The 13,556-nt window shown below is 45.2% G+C and overlaps 1 long non-coding RNA gene across 2 annotated transcripts in view; it reads right to left on the bottom strand.

The window, feature by feature from the left end:
- Positions 1–205: 205 nt before the first annotated feature.
- Gm30192 overlaps positions 206–13,556 on the bottom strand; it is a 65,455-nt gene continuing 52,104 nt past the window's right edge. For both annotated transcript variants that reach the window (XR_386392.1, XR_386391.1), the window contains exons 5-6: positions 2,678–2,817; positions 206–426 (exon numbers count right to left, since the gene is read on the bottom strand). This is a non-coding gene — a long non-coding RNA (predicted gene, 30192). The remainder of the gene's footprint in view (positions 427–2,677; positions 2,818–13,556) is intronic.

The raw sequence follows: 13,556 nt of genomic DNA, 5'->3' as shown, positions 1-13,556 counted from the left end.
CAGAGCGACCCCTCCCACCTCTCATCTTTTTCTATTCTATGGAGGCTCTGCCCTGCCTTGTCAATTCTATTGATTGATCACAGAGCTCAACACACACACACACACATACATACACACACACACACACACACACACACACACACACACACACACATCCATCCTGCAAGTATCTCAGCTTCAGCAAAACACAAGCACTGGTGCCTGGTGAATGGGTGTGGCAAGGTGTTCAGCCATGTTAAATGTGTGTAAACAGATTGTATATCCTGATGTAAGGTTAGCAAGTAGTCAGCCATACATATTTCTCTCTCTGGTGGCTCAGGGGTGAGCCTGTGGTTCATCTCCATGGTCAACATCCAAACACATATGGCTTCCAATGTCCATGCACTCATAGGACCTCAACTTCAGTTGGAAAGATGAACGGAAATCCTGAAAACAAGGTGACAAATCAGTAAGTGAGAGGTGATGTTTCTACCAGCGCAGAGTGGAAAGAAGAAGAGCAAACCAGAGGCACCGGCCCTCATGACAGTGTGCATGCCACTGTAGACACAAATGGAGCATCACTGTCAGCTCCAGTACTCACCAACTAGAGGAACAAAAGCCCGTGAAAGGAGCAGGAGGAGAGAATCTAGAGCCAGAAGGGACAGGTGAACCTGGGCTCTAGGAATGCTTACTGTGGATGAAAGGTCCCTATATGGCCACAGAACAGTGTCCCTGGATTGTCCATAGACCTAAGCATCTGAGGTTCAGGGGAAAGCAGATATATATATGAGTGTGTGTGTGTGTGTGTGTGTGTGTGTGTGTGTGTGTGTGTGTGTGTGTGTATGTATGTATGTATGTATATATATCGGTTCCCAACATCTTCCAGCCTTGCTGAGGGCCACCATGAGGTTTCCAAATGAGGAGACAACTAGACTCAGATATTATTTTCAGAATAGGCACAGGAGAGCATTTTAAGGCCACATCTCAGAAGAGGACCATCTGAGGTCTAGGAGAGTCAATGACCCTGTGAGCAGAGATATGGACATTCAGGAGGCATCAGAGCCTAGAAGCACTGGTAGTGTAGGAAAGAGGTTTTCAGGGATGAAAGGCCGCTGAAGGGAGCCACAGGACAAGGTATAGAAAGGAGCCAGTGACCAATTCAGGGCATCCAAGTGAAGGGACAACATGGAATTACAATCAGAGAGGCCACACACATAAGAAGGGCCCTAGACTAGGGAGATCTGGGCCTGTTGACCACTGAGGCCCTGGGGTGAGTTTGAATGGGGGCACATGGCCTCGAGTGAGAGAAGGTACATGAAGGTCATGTGACCTTCAAAAGTAACTTGAGACAACACACAATTCCATTCCAATAGTAGTAGCTCCACAACAGGAGCTTGCTTCTTCCCAGAGGTCTCCAGCCTGGAAGACCCAATTCCAGGTGTGGGCAGAGCCATGTCCCATGAGCCTCTGGGGCAGGTCCTTCTGCCTCTTCTAGGTCCTAACAGATTCCCATGGTTCTTTGGCATAGTTGGGTGCAGCCATTACCCTCCCCATGACTATGCTCTGCGACCCGATCCTGGCTTCTCCCTGACTGTGTGTCTACGATTTCCTATTGTTGTGGTCCTATCAAGATGGACTAGGGCCCACCCTGCTCTGGTACAACCTATTCTTAGATGATTACAAATGTTAGAATGATATTTTTACATAAGACCACTTTTTCAGGTCAGGGGATACTAGAGGGACACTATTGACATACTCTAGGAGTTAGTTAAGAGAAGAGCCAGCTCAAGTTACCAGTGCAGCAAGGAGTGTACAGGGCCACCCCTAGCCTTTATCAGTCTCTGCTGTAGTCCCTGAGCCCATGGGAAGGAGTCCCTTTGGAGTCAGCACAGAAGAGGAAAGTATCAAAGTCTAAACCCAGCCTGTGAAGAAGACCATCACTAGGAGACACATGTAGTAATGTCCAAGCAACCTCTGTACACGACATGCATGCTTTAAAAAGGGTTCCTGACCCTTGAATAAGAATGGCTTCCATAAGCTCCTATGTTTGAATGCTTGGTCACCAGGTAGTGGCACTATTACAAGGTGTATCCTTGTTGGAGTAGATATGGCCTTGTAGGAAGTGTGTCACTGGGAGTGGGCTTTAGGGTTTCAAAAATTGTCAAGCCAGAGGCAGTGTCTCTCTCTACCTGCTACCTGCTGTCTGCCAAGCCAGATGTAGGACTCTCAGCTACCTGCCCATCAGCATGTCTGCCCAGATGCTGCCATGCTTTCAGCCATGACAATAATGGGCTAAACCTCTGGATGTAAGCATGTCCCAATTGAATGTTTTCTTTTTTCTAAGCGTTGCTATGGTCATGCCATCTCTTCACATTAGAACACTGCCTAAGACACCAACCTTCATTCTGCTAGCCTTCTCTCAATGACCTCTGTGTATCCAGCAAGAGGTGACAGCAGCTTATTGTATAATCTCACTGGGTCCTAGGCCTCATCTTTGGGCAGGGACACTTATGTGTGGAGAAGACTCATCTTAGCAGTACAACCTCCTATCAGGTATTGTCCCCAGACATGGCTGCCATTTGCCCATGAGAAGCATTCACAGTGGAAGCCTCCTGCACTTTGAGAAGATTTGCATGCCTCTGGGTGGTGGCAGAGGTCGGGGAGGTGGGGTGGGCAACAGAAGATGGAGCGTGCATACCTCTTCCTCTCGTGAACCATTTCTGCTGGCAATGTCCATCTGTGTCACACAGGCAGGGGATGCAGCTTGAAAACCCTTTGCTTGCTTTCTCTTCTACAGCAATGCCCACATCACCAGTTCATGCAGATAATGAAACTGTCCTAGTAAGTCAGAAAGAGCAGCAACAGCCATTAGAGGAGAGGAGCCGTGTCTTATGCTCTCAGCTGTGGGGTCACTGTCACATTCAGCCACTTGGGCTTTTGGCCAGGCCTCCATGATGATGGAAAACCCTCTGGTTGCTAGATGCTCAGCAAAACGGCACCCGATTTGTGCTTTGGGTTTTCACTGTCATAGAGAAGCAGACACTGTAGTATGTAAACAAGAGGAACAAGAAGGAAAGACACCTTCAGTGTGACATTCGCAGACACTGCAGTAAACCCGAACCCTCTGTGGTGTAACACAATGAGAAATTCTCCCAAATGAGGAAGTGGCCCCCAAACACCTTTTTCCAGTTCCAAGTCCTCTGGATTCTCATTAAGATGGTTCCTTAATATTTTTTATTGTTATTTCTTCAAAGATAGTTCAGTTTAATAGGAACATTTTACAATTGCTGAATGTAGAACATTGTTTATGAAAGAGAGTTAGAAAAGATTGATGCACACCCATAAAATTGCATATTTGTAGCTATTTCTTAATTTTCAAATAAGAAATAATGGCAATATAATATCTTCTTGCTAGGGAGGGAGAAAACAAGACGAGACAGTAAAGTCAGGATCAAATAAGAATCCTGTAACAGCACAATGTGCTTTTTACCTTAAAAGGAAGGCGAGGTGACAGGTTTCCATCTATGAAACACAATGTTTACAAATATTCAAGCTCATAAATTTGGAGAGAAACTGATACAGAAAATTCTTGTTAATGCACTGCATTTTCTGGTAATTTTATAGTCCAATTTTCAGTGATTCCCCACAGAACGAACGCAGTTCAAAGGCAATTTTATAAAGTACTTTGGAGATAACTATTATCTGCTAATTATTAGAAATTGCATGTTGTTGTTAATTGCATAAATAAATTGTTTTATCTGAAAGCCATTAAAAGAAGGTTTGGTGTTTGCAGCATATCTGTGTTTTGATGCTCCTGTATAAAAACGCTTAACTGTTTAACTCTGAAATAATGGCAGGCTGTTTTTAAGACAATTTCTGAGACTAATGGGTTATGTGGGGGGGAGGGTCCTAAGCATGACTGTATTTTATTTCTCTGACATACTTCAACTGGTCATAAATACACGTAGAAAAAATATATGCATTTTCCTATAACGATAGAAAAATAAGGTAGTATTTAGGGAAACAATCCTTAAAAATATTTGTATAAATATTTCTGTTTATACAAAGAAATACTCATTTTCAAAAAAATATGCTCCTCTATTTTGTTAATTGACTTCTCTCATAATTAGCTGTAACATGTCTGGGGAAGGGGCAGGTGCTTTGTATTTTCTGTGAAATAATTCAGGAAGAGTTTGGTAGAGCACACTAATCGGATGGGAAAGTAAGGTGCTGGGCTTTCTCAGAAGCTTCCAGAAGTTCAGGTGAAGTATAAGACCTTCTCTGGAATCAGTGGCCAGAAACTCACTGCTGAGCACAGGCCAAGGGGCAGACAGCAATGTCTTCAAGGATGCCCAGGGAGGAGGAAGGGCACAGAAAACCATCCCACCCACTGGGAGACGACAGGCTATGGGTCCTGGAGAGCAAGGCTGGTACTGATCATGTTGAGGATCAGGTAACAGGGGCCTCCTGTTGAGGAAGGAGGTCCCTCATAGAACCACGGGGAACAAAGAGCAGAGAGGGAGGGAAAGAAGGAGGACTGGAGGGAGAGAGGAAAGGAGAGAGGACAAGTCCAGTGTGTGTGTGTGTGTGTGTGTGTGTGTGTGTGTGTGTGTGTGTGTGTGTGTGTTTGGTGTATGTGTGTTGGGGTGTATGTGTGTGTGTGTTGCGGTGTGTGTGTATGTGTTAGTGTGTGTGTGTTGGTATGTGTGCATGTTGATGTGTGTGTGTGTTGGTGTGTGTGTGTTGATGTGTGTGTGTGTTGGTGTGTGTGTGTGTGTGTTAGTGTTTGTGTTGGTATGTGTGTTGGTGTGTATGCGTGTGTGTGTTTGTTGTGTTGTGGGTATCTTCATGGTCTCCCAGGCAGGGCTAGCCTATGCCCAGCAGAATCCCTAACATTTCATGTGATGAAGCAACTGTGCTGACATTGTATGAGACTATCCCTCTCGGGGTGACCACCAGCACTCAGCCTTTCTCACTCCTGTGCAAACCGTGGTAACATGCAGAAGCTACCCCCTCCAGAATAAAAAAACAAGGCATCTCCCTAGCTATGGACTGGTCATCTGTGCTCCCACTTCCAAGGTCAGAACTGCCTCAGACACACATGGGACCTTAAGGTGTGTCACTGAGCCATAGTTTCCACAATATTCCAAACTTACCAGATATGTGAAGCCTTGACTCTCTACCATGATGAGATTAGAAAAGCTTTCTCCACTTTGATTATTTGTCTTCACCAAAGCAAGAAAACAGTTGTCGTCATCATCATCATCAATTTCTTAATTAATGATAGGTGAATGATAATTCTCAAGGGTTAATGTCCCACTGCCACTTCCCCATCCCACCACCACCTAGGCGTCTCCCCACTACCTTACCTCCCCAAACACCCCCACCCAAAGTATAAAAGGATTAGGGAAAAGAGAGACAAAGGAGGTGACCAAGGTAAGATAACCTGACTCTCAAGTATGGTAACCAGAAAACTACTTATAATGATGGAGACCTTTTCCTGGAGCTGTAGAAAGAAGCTGGGGACTCAGTGCCCTGATGTTCCAAGCTGTGAAAATAGTGGCTCTGTGCCCACCTAAGTCCTTCTGGGTACCTGCCTTTAGACTGCAACAGAATCCTGACTCCAGCACTGCTGAAAGCGAGAGAGTAAAGGGATGGGATTCTGAAACAAGTGCCTGGGCCTATCACACCCCATTCCCTATCTCCTCCATCTCTTCCTGCTGCGTAGATACGTGAACACATGAAGATATGCACTAGGAACCACCCCAGAGCTCTCCCAGACACACCTAGGGCTCTCCATACATACTTCTGAATGGTTTCCCATTTCTGCTTTTCCTCATGGCTTTCACTAGACAGTTCAACAACCCTGGGGTCCATGACAGTGCCACCCATTCCAACTTTGTGAATGGGAAAGCTGCTGGTTCCAGTGTCCTCATTGCTGACCAAAGTCTTATGAGAGGGTACTGTGGGCGTAAGGACGGATGGGGTGCCTTTTGTGTTCCTCCTGGGGAGACAGCTGAGGATGGAGTCCTGGTGTCATAACAGGTACAGAAAGGAGACCCCATCATGATCAGAGTTTGTCTTCATCTCCTCTCTGCTCTACCCAGCTTTGCCAGGGTCCTAAAGAGACCCAGTTTCCTACCCACATCTTCTTACAGTGTTGGCAGTTCCTGTGAGTGCACTCTTACCACAGACATTGGCCAAGCCTAAAGTTTCTTGCTTTATGAGATCTGTTGAGAACACATCTCAAAGGGGTATGTTTGAAGTTGTCAGTCAAATTGATGAAGGAAAGGACAAATTCATTAATTAATTCACTCCTGAGCAGGGTTCTCACATGCCAACCTTAAGCTCAGAGTGGATTTTTATGGTTGAGTTATAAATCTTTCACCATTGGGGTTTCCTATAGACAAGCTGTCAGAGGTTTAAATGCCACAGCGTCCATGGGTGCTGGAAGATGTCGTAAAAAGGACGTCAACTCGTTGCCTCCTGGGTGAACTTAGAGTTAGACCTTTGGCAGATATTCCAAATGATTATCGTTTTAATTATCAGAACCCACAAAGCGACCTCCAGCCCCATATGTCTGCATGCCAACTGGTTGACTTTAATGCCCCTCTATGAGATGTGGGATTTTAATTCTGCAGAACACACTGTATCCTTGGGTGGAGAATGAGCATATTGTGGAAATCGCATTGCCCACGGCTCCTCTTCCAAAGTATCCTGATTTTCAGCAGCCCCGTTGACCCAGGAGACCCAGGAAGCCATGACCTGCCCTGGGGGCATATGCCAAAAAGCCCCAGAGCAGAACTAGGCCGGTTTGAGATGACACTGCCAGAATTTGCTACTGATTGTGCAAGCTGTGGTCTCTTTTGGAGGACTTCACACCTGTATGACCACATCTCAAAGTTCCTGGCCTGGGTTACTGTTGACCTCACAGTTTCTCCTACAGCGAACACTATCTTCATGAACTCTGCCTTTGACTGAAAATTCCTCATGGTCTAAGTGCTTCTCTACACAAGATTCACACGGTGTAAATTGCTCCCTAGTGGGACAATGTCAGGAAACGAGTGATGTCTTGATCACAAGGCCATTACCTTCATGCTGGATTAATGTCACAGTAGGAAGGTCCAGCAGAACTGGGTTTGCTCTTTCCTCCCTACTCCCTGTTTGTGGACATAGCAAAAGGCTTCCCTGGATGACAGCCGAAGTTCATGAACGTCCACTCTCCAGCTCTGTAAGGAGCAATGTTAGTCTTTTATAAATTACAAAATTTTGAACATTTTTCCACACTTTCTATCAACTTCGCCTTTCACTCAGGAGCACCTAGACTGGTGTTCTAAAGTTCACACGACAGGGTCTTGGCCCATTAAGGCAGAGGCATGTCTGCCTGCTTTTCTTCTCTTGTGTTTTAGCTTGATATGTGACTGCTCTGTCTCTCACTAGCTCAGCAGTGGCAATCCTCTAGTCCCCAGTGAGTCTGAGCCAAAAGTTCAAGAAACTATGTCCACTATTAACAGGTGTGTATAGCTGTACCATAGGCTGCTGGAGTTGATAAGATGTCATCTGACATATAGTGGCCCTCTTAGGCCTTCTAGTTTCCAAAGACCTGCCTGTGGTCAGAAATATATTGAGTGGAATAAAAATATTAAATACAAAGTTCTAGAAATAATCAAATTTTAAGGTGTGTGTGTGTGTGTGTGTGTGTGTGTGTGTGTGTATGTGTGTGTGTATCCCCTTGAAAGTGAAGATACACATATGCATGCAGGTACATAAGCCAATATGTGAGCCTGTCTGTGGAGGCCATAGGTCAACATCAGCTGTCTTCCTAAAGTTCTCCATGTTAATTTATGAAACGGTTGACTGGATTTTTGTCAGCTTGACACAAGTTAAAGACACAAGTCATCTGGGAAGAGGGAACTTCAGTTGAGCAAATGTCTCCATCAGATTGGCCTATGGGCAAGTCAGTGAAGAGCTTTCTTGATTAATTATTGATGTGGGAAGGTCTGGCCCACTCTGGGCAGGAAGTCCCAGATAGTGTAAGAAAGCAAGCTGGATCAGTGATAGGGAGCAGTCAGTAAGCAGCATTCCTTCACAGCATTCCTCCACAGCATTCCTCCGCAGCATTCCTCCGCAGCATTCCTCCGCAGCATTCCTCCGAGGCGTCTGCTTCAGCTCCTGCATGAGTCCCTGCCCTGCCTTCCCTCTGAGGTAGAGGGTGACCTAAGAGGAGTTGTTAGATGAAATAAATGCATTTATTGCCCACGTTGCTTTTAATTGGGATGTTTGCCACAATGATAGAAACCTAAGACAGGCAGAATCTCCCAAGGAACTTTGAACTCACCAATTAGCCTACGCTAGGTGCCTAGTGAGCTCCAGGCACGTGTCTCTGCCTCCGCAGTGCAAGGATTACAGGCACACCCAGCTTTTCCCAGCTGTGCTGAGACTGTGACCTCACAGGTTTCTTAGTAAGTAGCTGAGTTTTCGCTCCAGCTAACTGGTGTTTTAAATTGAGCAATTTCCTGAGTAGTGTCATACAGTCTTTTACCATACAGCTCATCCTACCTCGAACCCTCCCTACCCAGGGCATCCATGCCCCACCCCCTTAGTTAAAAAGTAACATCTTGGCTGTTGGGGCCATTTTCATGGAATTTCAAATAAGCTTCATTCAAATAAGCTTCCTTTGCTTAGTATATTTCCAGGAGCAAGGACAATGGTTCCACCATCTGCATGTGCTCCGGAAACTGCACAATACTGCCTTACCATTACAAAAGGCATGTATCATTTTAAGGAAAGAAAAAAAAATCTCATGTTGAAGCTCTGGTCTACATGAAAATTGAATCTTCTATCTGAAATTGTGAAGCAGTACAAAGAAATCCATGCGAGCATTGCTGTCATACCACAGATGCTCAGTGACAGCCACAGTGCCCCATGAGTGCTGAGTTACAGTGAAAAAAGTCTAGATATACATTTGCTCTGGTAACAGTTGTCATTACTTTCTGTGACCTTAGGCGTCTTAGACAGAGTGGATAGGGGGACCCTAGACCACGAATGGTAGTATGTCATGGAGACAGTCTGTCCCAAACACACACTGTTAGCAAAAATCCTCCTTGAAGACTATTACAGAATATCTTGGCAAGTTGTCAGATTACAAGAAGTAAATTTCTATAGGGTTGGGGAACAAATTGATACAAGTGAACTAGTAAACAAATAAGAGGAATGGAAGATGTGGGAATTTCCTTTAGAGGAAGAGATCTCAGAGAAGATGGGGGGGGGGGACAGAGACCACTGGTAAGCTGACCAATGCCACTTGTATTAATCAAGGGTCTCTAGAGTAACAGAACTTAAAGAACAAAGTTCAATGTCTCTCTGTCTCTGTGTGTGTGTCTCTCTGTCTCTGTCTCTGTCTCTGTCTCTCTCTCTCTCTCTCTCTCTCTCTCTCTCTCTCTCTCTGGTGGACTTCAAATGGCCTGTGACATTTATTAGAAAGCCTTAAAGACTGTGGTCCAGCTAATCCAACAATGGCTACTAGCTGTAAGCAGAAAGTCCAAGAATATAAGAGTTGCTCAGTCCATGAGGCTAGATGCCTCAACTGGAATTCCAAAAATTGAGCTCTAATGCCAGTGAAGAAATGGACATGCTAGCAAGCCAAGATCAAGGGTTCAAAGAGCCAAAGCTTCCTTCTTCCATGTCCTTACATCAGCTTTTAGCAGAGGGTGTGGCCTAAATTAAAGATGTATCTTCCTGCCTGGACATACAGACTAAATGCTTCTCTTTTCCCAGCTCAAAAGATCTGAACTAAAGGCATTTCTTCCTACTTCAAAGAACTGGATTAGAAGTGGATCTTCCTGCTTCAAATTAAACAAAATTCCCTCACAGGCATGCCCTCCATTTTTTTTTATTTTAGCTAATTCCAGATATAGTCAAGTTGATAACCAAGAATAGCCACCACAGCATCACTGGATTTCCATCACACCGGGTTTCCTCACACTGGGAAGAGGTCCACAGATGTACTGAAGGAAAGATGAGAGGCCACTCTGGATTATCCAGTGGGCTTCAAAATGACCCGTAGCAGGCACAAAATAAACAAAATGGTAAGTTCAACTGGCCAACAGCCACAGAAGTCAGAAAATAGAACAAAACAATACTCATCACAGTCCCTGTGGAGACAGAGAAAGAAGCCCTGGTATCTTAGCAAAATAAGAAAAGAAAACTGTACTGAGCTAGTAGTTGGGGGCACTAATCCTGTGACGGTGCCCACCTGAAGCTGAACACTAAGGCTCTAGCCAGGCATGGAAAGGTGGATTCCATCCTTAGGTCAACAGACTGCATTGTGAACAAGAAGCTGGGAGAGTTCTGGGTGGTGTTGCAAGGCCAGGGAGCCTGTACGAGATATGAAATCTCATCAATCCTGCTGAGCACGAGGTGCTTGCTCATAACCCCAGCAATTACCACAAGATCAAGGCTAGATTGCTCTACACAGTGAGTTCTAGGCCAGCCAGGGCTACACAGTGAGTCCTCATCTCAATAACCCAAGACCTAACATTGACACGTGATTCTGACAGTGGGTTTCCTGGTAGAGACAGCCGACCTTTGCCTCCTGCTGTCATAAAGTCTGACTCATCCTTTCTCCTTGGGCCACTGGGAGTCATTCTCAGAAATGCACAGTGGGAAATTCCAGAGCTCCTGTTATATAACTTTTGCTGGGGAACCATGAACAAATCTCTTTACTCCAGATAAAGTACCTATGACTGAACAAGCACACACATGTATCCAACTCTAGATTGGGCAACTGGTGGATTTATTGTGGTTACTTACAGGAGTGTGACTGTGCAGGCATCTACGTTTTTTGGAAAGTTATACTCCAGCATGGGTGCGATGTGTGGAGGGTTCATCGCTGAAGTCCCTTCCCTCTGTAGCTTTCAGGCAGCTCCACCGGAGATTCTCCTTTCCCCTGGCAATTGTTGCTGTTTACATAACCTTCGGCTGGCTTTCTGGGTAGTGTAACTTGTAAAATTTCACAACTCTTATGAGTTTTGAGATCTTGTGGTTTTCTGCTCCACCATTGGGAAGAATGTAGGCTTTACATCTCACTATGTAACCCTAGTGGGCCAGGACCCCCCTTCTCCTGAGCCTGGCTCGGTTGTAATGCTTTAGTTCACAATGGAACACTCTACCCCTCTCTGTGACTCTTACACCCTCCCTTGGTTCTTCCACAGTTTCCCCTGAGTCTTAGACGGAGTAATATCGATGTCTGAATATTTCTTCAATTTGTGGCTGAGCAGTGGACTAATATTCTGCTGCAATGGTCATTTATTTTCAGCAGTTTGACTGTTTAGGAGACTGGAAATAGTTTTCCTCCACAACCAAAGCTAAGAGCAGAAGTAATACAAATGCAGATATTTATAAGGTAATTTAATGGGTATATCACATCCATTTATCAAAATGATAGTAACAACCTCTCCATTGCTCCTATGAAGTCACAGGGTTTTACCCTGGCTTTCAGCACTCTTATAAAGAAGGCCTTAAACCCAACCAGAAAACAACTGGTTGTACTTGACCATGCCACCATTGCATCAGTAGGCCCGTCTTGCCTGACCTGATGGTGTTGCAGCATGCCAGGTCTACAACCAAGAAGAAGCAATAAAAACAATCCTCTTGCAGAAGCCTACATAGCACCTTCTGGCACTATGAAATCCAGCAAACAAGGAAGGATCTTTGTAAATGTGATTTCACTTGCCAGAGGTAACTGTCATCTTGGGAGCTTATAGTATTCCAGACAGAGGGATTAAAGGCCCCTCGTTCTAGCCAGATCACACAGACCTAGAAGGTCTTTGGATGTGTTTCCCTGCCAGAGCATCCGCAGTGCTGGATTAAAATTTCTCTGCAGATCTTTAGCTCAGTCTCAGTTCAATTATTCCATGGCTTAAGACCAAAGCATGTGATGTCATCAACCATAGCATTTTACCACCTATTCCTGGAGTGCCGCCAAGAGTAACAGCAATCGCAATATTGATTTAGAACCGGCTCAGGGACCGCCTCCCAACAACCCATAAGGAGGCATAGCCAACTGCTGGCGTGGAGTTTTTATCCAACATGGCTCCCACCTCTAGAACAACATAATTTTTCCGACCTGCCTTTTACCCCTTTAGTGAATTGTTGCTCAAGCTTTAGTATTCCCAAGGCTTTCTGGCCCAAGATTTTTCCCTTTGACACAAACATTATCACATTCACTTTCAAGAGCCATTTTCTTGTCTCTTCCTGAATGCAGACCAGGTTTCCACACCAGTCTAGATTACTGAGATATGCCAGAGGTGCTCCTACTTTGTAAATGTCATATCCCATGAGGCTCAGCAGAGCCACTAAACTCACATACCAGTCCCAAGAGCCCTGATGAATTAACTTCCCTTTAAATACTATAGAGAATACAGTCCTAGTCTGAGAGGTGAGCTGGGCATCACATACCATCCCCCACATGTACCGTGACCACTGTGATGTCTGTCCATTATTTCCTTCAATTGTTGAGGTTAAGAGGACAAAGCTGGAGAGCACCAACTGCTCCTGGTAGCTCATGCAAGTGAGTCCACAGGGACTGATCCCCTTCACTTTGTCTCAGATTACACAACTTCTATTTCAGAGACGAGTGCACTGTTCAGTTTCTCCACTTTCGGGGTACCCACACTGCTTCCAGACACTCCATGTCCACTGCCTCACGAGCCAGGTGATAAGAGGTTCTTTTATTTCTTATTGTAAATTGTTTTCCATTCAAGCAGTTCATGATGAGATGATCGTGTAATTCTCACAGTTTATAATACTGGTCCATGGCTAAGGCCCTGTGTACTTATGTATTATGCTCTCTCTCTCTCTCTCTCTCTCTCTCTCTCTGCATTTAAAGTCAGGCATGAATGTTATCTTCTATTATTGACTCCCTGACTCCTCATCCTTGTCTGGGTTCAAAATTTTTTATTTACATTAATTTATTTATTCACTTTATATCTCGATCTCAACTCCCCCTCCTCCAAGTTCCTCCCCCCCACATAGGCACATCCCCCATTCCCCTCCCCCTTCTCCTCTGATAAAGGGGAGGCCTCCCTGGGTACCAACCTATCTTTGCACAAGTCACTGAAGGACCATGCACATCCTTTCCCACGGAGGCCAGACAAGTCAGCCTAGTTACGGGAACAGGATCCACAAGTAGGCAGAGTCAGGGACAGCCCTTGTTCCTGTTGTTGGGGGACCCACATGAAGACTTAGCTGATTCAAATGTTCCAGGGGCCTAAGTCTAGTCTACGTATGCTCTTTGGTTGGTGGTTCAGTCTCTGAGAGACCCCAAGGGTCCAGGTTAGTCGACTCTGTTGGTCTTATGGAGTCCCTATTCCCTCCAAGTCTAACAATCCTTTCCCCCAAAATATTCCACAAGACTCCCTGAGCTCTGTCTAATGTTTAGCTATGGGTTTCTGCATCTGTTTTGGCTGACTGATGGATGGAGCCTCTCAAAAGACAGTTTTGCAAGTCTCCTGTCTGCAAGCATAACTGAGTTTCATTAATAGTGTCAAGGATTGGTTGTTGCCCATGGGGCAGAT

This window comes from Mus musculus, chromosome 18 (genome assembly GCF_000001635.26).
Source record: "Mus musculus strain C57BL/6J chromosome 18, GRCm38.p6 C57BL/6J".
Taxonomy (NCBI): Eukaryota; Metazoa; Chordata; class Mammalia; order Rodentia; family Muridae; genus Mus; species Mus musculus.
This window is presented reverse-complemented; position numbering and strand designations above follow the sequence as displayed.